This window comes from Mesocricetus auratus, unplaced genomic scaffold, assembly GCF_017639785.1.
Source record: "Mesocricetus auratus isolate SY011 unplaced genomic scaffold, BCM_Maur_2.0 Super-Scaffold_100023, whole genome shotgun sequence".
NCBI lineage: Eukaryota > Metazoa > Chordata > Mammalia > Rodentia > Cricetidae > Mesocricetus > Mesocricetus auratus.
Window position 1 is genome coordinate 55,273 of NW_024429204.1, and position 7,721 is coordinate 62,993.

The following is a 7,721-nucleotide window of genomic DNA, read 5'->3' on the forward strand; positions in this document are numbered from 1 at the left end:
GAAACATCCAGACTCATAAGGCAAACATGTACTGGACTCTTAAACTTTCCATTTGTAGACAGCCATTGTTGAACTAGCTGGGTCAGAAGCTGTAAGACCTTCTCATAAACCCACTTTCTACTAACACAGAGAGATTCATTCTACCAGTCCTGTTCAAGTAGAGAACATTGAATGATATAAGTATTTTTTCACCTGCCCACTGAGGAAGATGTGCTGGCTTATCAGAGTGCTTTTAAAGACATTCTTCCTAGTGTCCCATTCTCTCTTAGTATTCAACTTACCATGAAGACTACACTTTTTTTGTCTTTTTGAGACAGAGTTTCTCTGTGGCTTTGGAGGCTGTCCTGGAACTAGCTCTTGTAGACCATGCTGGTCTGGAACTCATAGAGATCTGCCTGCCTCTGTCTCCTGAGTGCTGGGATTAAAGGCATCTGCCACCACCACCCAGTGAAGACTATACTTTTTTATTTTTAAAATATTTATTTAATTATTATGTATACAGTGTTTTGCCTGCATGTATGCCTGCACACCAGAAGAAGGCACCATATCTCATTATAGATGGCTGTGAGCCACCATGTGGTTGCTGAGAATTGAACCCAGGACCATCTGGAAGAACAGCCAATGAGTGCTCTTAACCTCTGAGCCATCTCTCCAGCCCAAGACTACACTTTTTATTATTACACATTTCTCAAGAATTTGACATCAGTTTCAGGAATAAAACTCCCAATGAAATGGAGCTATCACCCAGTCTTCTGGCAGGAGAAAGATATATCATCTTGTTTGTGATCTGGTTCCTGCATTTCTCTAATGGGAGCCTGAGTGCCTGTTAAAAAGTAGACTCAGGTCTCCTGAGCTCAGCAAGAAGCCACAGAACAATCACCTTTTTCCTGACAGGATTTATCATTTGATTTGGAGGCTGTCCTTGAACCAGTTCTTGTAGACCAGACTGGTCTCCACCTCACAGAGATCCACCTGGTTCTGCCTCCAGAGTACTGGGATAAAAGGCCTGTACCACTACTGTCTGGCACAAACATCTTTTGTGTCCTAAACATCTCTTTATTTTTAATTATCTGGGCAGTCTTCAGTCTGTTGAATAAGAGAGTCATTCCAGTCTGCATTGTGTAATGGTCTGTCCAAGCTAAGAGGATGTACCTGTGAACTGCAGGAAGAGAGATGGGTCATCTACTGGAGACAGGGGTATTTAAATTTTTCAAAGTGTAACCTGGAGTCTGACCCTAAAAGAATTTAAAGATGACAACACATGTGGAATGCAAATCACTCAGGAGTCAAAGGCAGGCAGATCACTGTGATTTTGAGGCCTGCCAGGTCTACATAGCTAGGTCCAAGACAACTAGGGCTGTTGCACAGAGAAACCCTGTGTCAAAAAACCATAAAAAGAAAATCTGTGCTAGGCTCTCTCCTATTTGAGCATTAGTCAGAGATAGATGCATACTTTCATTACAGAGATTTTTCACTTTTTTAAATCTTTTAATTCTTTGGAGTTATTTCTCATTGCAAAGACACATTGATTCTAGAGCAGCAGCACTTCCAGCCTTTTATAAAAAGGTTTCTGAGACAAGCTCTCTCATGTTGACACAGGTGGTCTTGATCCCAGTCTGTTGCTTTCCAGGGAAATGATATCACTGTCCTCTTGATTACCCCTTCTTAAATTAATTGACTGTATGGCCTCAGAGTTTTAAAATCATCCATTTGAGTCATGTAGTTGACTGTCCATTGCAGTCACAGGAAAGGGATTTGCATGTGGAGCATGGTTTCTGCCTTCAGACCAGAGAAGAAAGAATAGTTTATTGAGGGAGGAAATGGTAGAAAATCAGCTGCTTGAGTCACCATCATGAAAAAGCACCTGATTGTGGCAATGTGATAGTTTGAATATAATTGTCCCTATAGTCTCATAGGGAGTGGCACTATTAGAAGGTGTGACTTTGTTCCAGTGAGTTTGGCATTTTTGAAAGAAATGTATCATCACTGATGATGGGCTTTGTAGTTTCCTATGCTCTCGATACACTCAAGCATATCCATTGACTTCATTTGACCAGCATATCAAAAGGTAGCCAGCACCACATTACCCTTCACACCTTGTTCCTCACTATGATGACAATGTACTTAACCTCTGAATCTGTAAGTAAGCCATTCCAATTAAGGTTTATCTTTATAAGCCTTGTGGTGTTCATGGTTTCTATTCACAGCAATAAAAATCCTATCTAAGACAGGGAGATTCTTCTCTAAATTTCCAGAATGCATTAATTCATGTCATGTGAATGAAGGCAGGCCAGATTTGTGGGTTCATATTTTGGGGAGGTGATATTGAGCTCAGGTGTGCCTCCAGAGGATGTGATTGAAAATCGATTTGAACAAAGCTAATCCTGCTTTACCTACCCAGTGCTGGGAAGACACTGCTGCAATTCCTTCAAGATTGGGCTTTGAGTGTCATTGAGAAAGAAATATAGGTCATGTAATGAGTGTTTACCTATCTATCTAGCTTGTATCAGGACTGAAAATGAAGAGAGGTATATGAAGGAATGTAGTTCATTTACCAGCTTTGAAGTTGGTGTAGGCACAGTGCAAAAAGTGTTAGGAGAAGGAAGGAAAATGAACAAATTCCTGGCCATTAGCAGGTGAAATTAGCAGTATGGAGTCTTGTAATCAATTTTAGATGATTGATAAAAAGCCTGGCCAGCCATTTCTTGGGGTCACACAGACAAGGGCAATCAATAATGTCAATAAAGGATGGATGTTATCATGTAACCAAATTACTGTAGAATAGTTTAACCAAAATAGAAAATTTGCATAAAATGATGTGATTCTGCCTAGCAGGACTATTATTTTAATGGTTTAACATATACAGCCTGAGAAAATACATGAATGATCCATGATGTTCTCTAATCCAAGTCTCTAGTCTCTGGAGCAGATGACCATAAAGCCTGTTTCAATGTTTCAGAAGAATTCTTGAGATAATAACTGACACATGTCTATAGTATCTACAGTATCTTTCCTGCCTCCAAGTTCTGCCACAACCCCTCGTTTTCTAGCTCATGGCCTGTTTTTCTTTAACATCACTTACACAGTAACAACACTGTGTGACCTATGAGTGTTTGAATGTAACCTTTGTATGGCTGTGGAACTTCCCAGAATTAAGCAAAGGGTTGGCTACCCTGGATACTGAGTGTGTAATGGTATATGCACATAAAAGACCCTGTGCCTTAGAAAAGAACAGGAAGTGCTCTGGGAGACTGGGAGAATGTCTACTAAAACAAACTTTCCCATCTAGGTCCCTGTCTGCTGAGATGGAAGAGATCTCTGTGAGTTGGACACCAACCTGTTCTACAAGAGCTAGTCTAGGACAGCCTCCAAAGCCACAGAGAAACCCTGTCTCAACCCTGTGCTCCTAGAAGACTATTATGTTGAACCAGGTAGTGGTAGTACATGCCTTTAATCACAGCACTCACGAGGCAGAGGCAGGTGGATCTCTGTGAGTTGGAGGCCACTCTGCTCTATAGAGGGAGTGCCAGGATGGGTTCCAAAGCTACACAAAGAAATAATATCCCAAAAAACTTAGAAAAATGTTATACGCCACTATAAATACAAGCCATGTTAGCATAGAATATCGAAAGAAGCAATGTACCTCTCCATCTCTTTCTCTCTCTCTCTCTCTCTCTCTCTCTCTCTCTCTCTCTCTCTCTCTCTCTCTCTCTCATGAAAGATATTTAGCAGTTCCCACTTTGAGTAGATTTGTTGAATGTGATACAAGTTTACAGTTAATTGGTTTTCCCACTTCATTGGAAAGATATCAAGAAATTCACACTGCAAAAATCCCTAGGTGTATTGGAATGTATGAACACTTTCATTTATCCTGGTACATTCTGCCAACATAGTATGACTCACACTATAGGAAAAGTTATGAATGCAGTAAGTATGGCAATGCTTTAAGTTCCTCAAGTACTTTTCAAATATATTAAAAATCTCATTTAAAAAGATGCCATAAATGTAGGCCATGAAATAAAGGGTCTTAGTATCACAGGTATCTTCAAAGACACAAAACAAGTCCTCATGAAGGGAAGCATCATTAATGTAAAATTTAAGATCTGATTCTCTTTAAACTAGGAGAAATAAAATTAATTCATACAGTTACTAAGTTTCATCAGCATTCAACATGTGGTAAAGCATTTACATGTGCCAATTATCTTTTCAGAAATGAAAAAAGGCATTCAGCAGAGAAACCCTGTGAATATACTCAATGTGTTAAAACCTTTGTGTGTTACAGGCATCTTCAAATGCATGAAAAAAATCATATTGGAGAGAAACCACATGAAAGTCTTCAGTATGGTGAAGTCTTTGCATGTCACAATTGTCTTCAGCTCCATAAAAGAACACATACTACAGAGAAAACCCATGAATGTAATCAATGTGGTAAGGCTTTTGCATGTCATAGTAACCTTCAATGACATAAAAGTACACATACTGGAAAGAGACCCTATGAATGCAATCAATGTGATAAATCATATTCACAGCTCACTCATCTTCAAGTACATCAAAGAACACATACTGGAGAGAGACCTTATGTGTGTAATCAATGTGGAAAGGCATTTAAAAGTCTTGGTGATCTTAAAAAACATAAAAGAACACACACTGGAGAGAAACCCTATGTATGTTATCAATGTGGTAAAACCTTTTCACAACACTCTAAACTCCAAATACATATAAGAACACATACTGGAGTGAGACCCTATGAATGTAATCAATGTGGGAAAGCTTTTGCAAGTAATGGTGATCTTAAAAGACATATAAGAACACATACTGGAGTGAGACCCTATGAATGTAATCAATGTGGGAAAGCTTTTGCAAGTAATAGTGATCTTAAAAGACATATAAGAATACATACTGGGTTTCTTTTACTTCGGGAACCTGAGCCATTATCCTTTTCTGAACAATGACGCCATCATTTTCTGGGTCTTCGGAGCAGTTGCGAAGAGATGCCCAGAGGGGAGACGTCTAAACCATCCGAAGGAATTCATGAAAGACAGTAACGTGCTTAAGACCTGACTTTTAAAGTGAATGCCAGTGCGTGATGATCCCAGCTCCCTGTACAGTTCCTAGAGCTCCTGGGAGTGCATTGAATGCCAGTGCGTGACGATCCCAGCTCCCTGTACAGTTCCTAGAGCTCCTGGGAGTGAATGGCCAGTGACACAAGGCTTAACTGGTGTGTGAGAATTGGATGTAGTGAACATCCAGAAAAGGCAGACAAAAGAAGAAAATGCAGTGCTGGCTAGGTGTTGGAGATGGGTCTTTACATAGTTCTGGCTGTCCTCAAACGCATCCATCTTGGCTCTCGAGTGCTGGGGATTGTGTGTCAACCAGGCCGGCTGTTATGAATAGAGCATGAGACCATGTGCTTCTTACAGAAAGTTGTTTGAATTGAATCCAATAAATGGTTGGAAGCAAAAAAAAAAAAAAGAATACATACTGGAGTGAGACCCTATGAATGTAATCAATGTGGGAAAGTCTTTTCACGTGTCAGTAGTCTCCAAACACATATAAGAACTCATACTGGAGAGAGACCCTATGAATGCAATCAGTATGCTAAAGCCTTTTCACATCACAGATATCTCTTAAGGCATAAAAGAACACATACTTGAGAGAGGCCCTGTGAATAAAACTAATGAGGTAAAACCTTTGTATGTATCATCAGTCTTTAAAATCATGAAAAAATTATACTGCAGAGAAATCCTATAAATACAAGTAGTGAGGTAAAGTTGTACCCTTTGCATATGACAATAATCTTGAGGACCTGGAAAAATCATACTGAAGACAATTTTACTATAAAGGATTTGGTAAGATCTTCAGCCAGCACACATTTAGTTACACAAGATTCTGGAGAGAAAAATATCTGACAAGTGTCAACAATTTGTTCAAGCATTATGATGTCTCTACTTTGTTTATACCTGCAAACTTGTATGGACAAATGAATGTCCTATGAATAAATTGATAAAGTAACCCTTTTTGATTTCACAGTTTTCTTTAATTACACAAAAACCTCATTGAGATCAGCTGATTTCTCTAAATCGTATTCTACATGCTTGCTTTCTGTTTCATGAACCAATTGATGGTAAAGGGAAACTGTTAAGACTTTAAATGCCTTAACACCTGTGTTACAGGAATTACTGCTTATAAAAAAATATTCACATGCCAAAATCTGCTTTGTTAGACATCTGACTTAATTTTAATTATGTGATGTCAGTGTGTGGGATTGTGTCTGTTCATGCTTGTTCCCAAGAAGGTTAGACACGTGAGTATTCATTTAGCAGGAACTAGAGAAAGTTCTCAAAAACCTGACCTAGGACCTGGCAATGAACTTATCATAATATTGCACATCCATATCTATAATCCTGTATGTATTTTAAATCCTTTTTTGTATCATCTGGATACCAGGTAATAGGGAAGAACTCATGGAAGAGAAAACCCAATTCATGTAAACACTTTGGTAAAGACTTTAGACTTCATACTTGTCTTAATTTCAATAAAAATATTGTTTCATATGAAGGTGGGGTGTTAATAAATTCATTAACCCAAGATAAGTGACAAATAGGTGTTTTATTGGGGAACAACTTACACACATAACATTGAAGAATTGCTGTGATGGTCCTGCTCCAGAAGATGCAGTCTCTGACATTCTAATATGATCTGCAACCCAAGAGAGAGAACGAGTGATCGAGAGTTCCCCTCCTATGCTTCTCCACCTTTGGGTCAGGTAAACAGAACCAAAGGCATAGCACAGAAAACTTCAGAAGAACCTTCCCATCTGACTGGTTGGTTTACTAGAGGCTCTGATTGGGTAGTGTGGCCTGAGTGACTGGACCAGGCATTTAGAAGAGAAACAACACAAAGTTGTAATCTGATCAAAGATTTTCTGTGTGGACCCAGGGGAACAGAAATCCAGAAATCGCCGGGCGGTGGTGGCGCACGCCTTTAATCCCAGCACTCGGGAGGCAGAGGCAGGCGGATCTCTGTGAGTTCGAGGCTGGGCTGCACCGATAGCCTCCGAAACAATACAGAGAAACCCTGTCTCGTAAAAACCAAAAAAAAAAAAAAAAAAAAAAAAGAAATCCAGAAATCACGAGGTGAATCCTGAGGTGGGAGCTTTTAGCAACACCCCCTGGGGGAGGAGCCAGCTAAATTTGGTTACTTTTTTTGTCAAGTTGATAGATACTTGTTACTTAGTGGAAAACTATTGTTTATTAATTTAACCTTAAAGGCATTCATTTTCGAAATGTGTTAAAGTTCAAAATTTAAGTAAATTGATGCTTAAAAAGGAAACACCATCATCAAAGTTCCAATCATGAAGGAAGGAAAAAGTAAACTCTGTCTCCAATTCTAAAGCCACCATTTTCAATTGTAGTTAAAGGACTGAATGATGAGGCTGGAGAGATGGTACAGCCGTTAAGAATGCTGGTTGCTCTTATAGAGGACCTAGATTCAATTCTCAGTACACACATGGTGGTTTACAAACTGTAGCTACAGTACTAGGGGACCTGACACCCTCAGACAGACAGACATGCAGGTAAAACACCAATGCACATAAAATAAAAATAATAAATTTAAAGTACTGAATTAAATTTGGCATCAACTTCTAAATGGATATATCTTATTCCAGTGGCATCCTGACTTGATGGATTTCCCAGAGTTATGTTTGTACACCACCACCG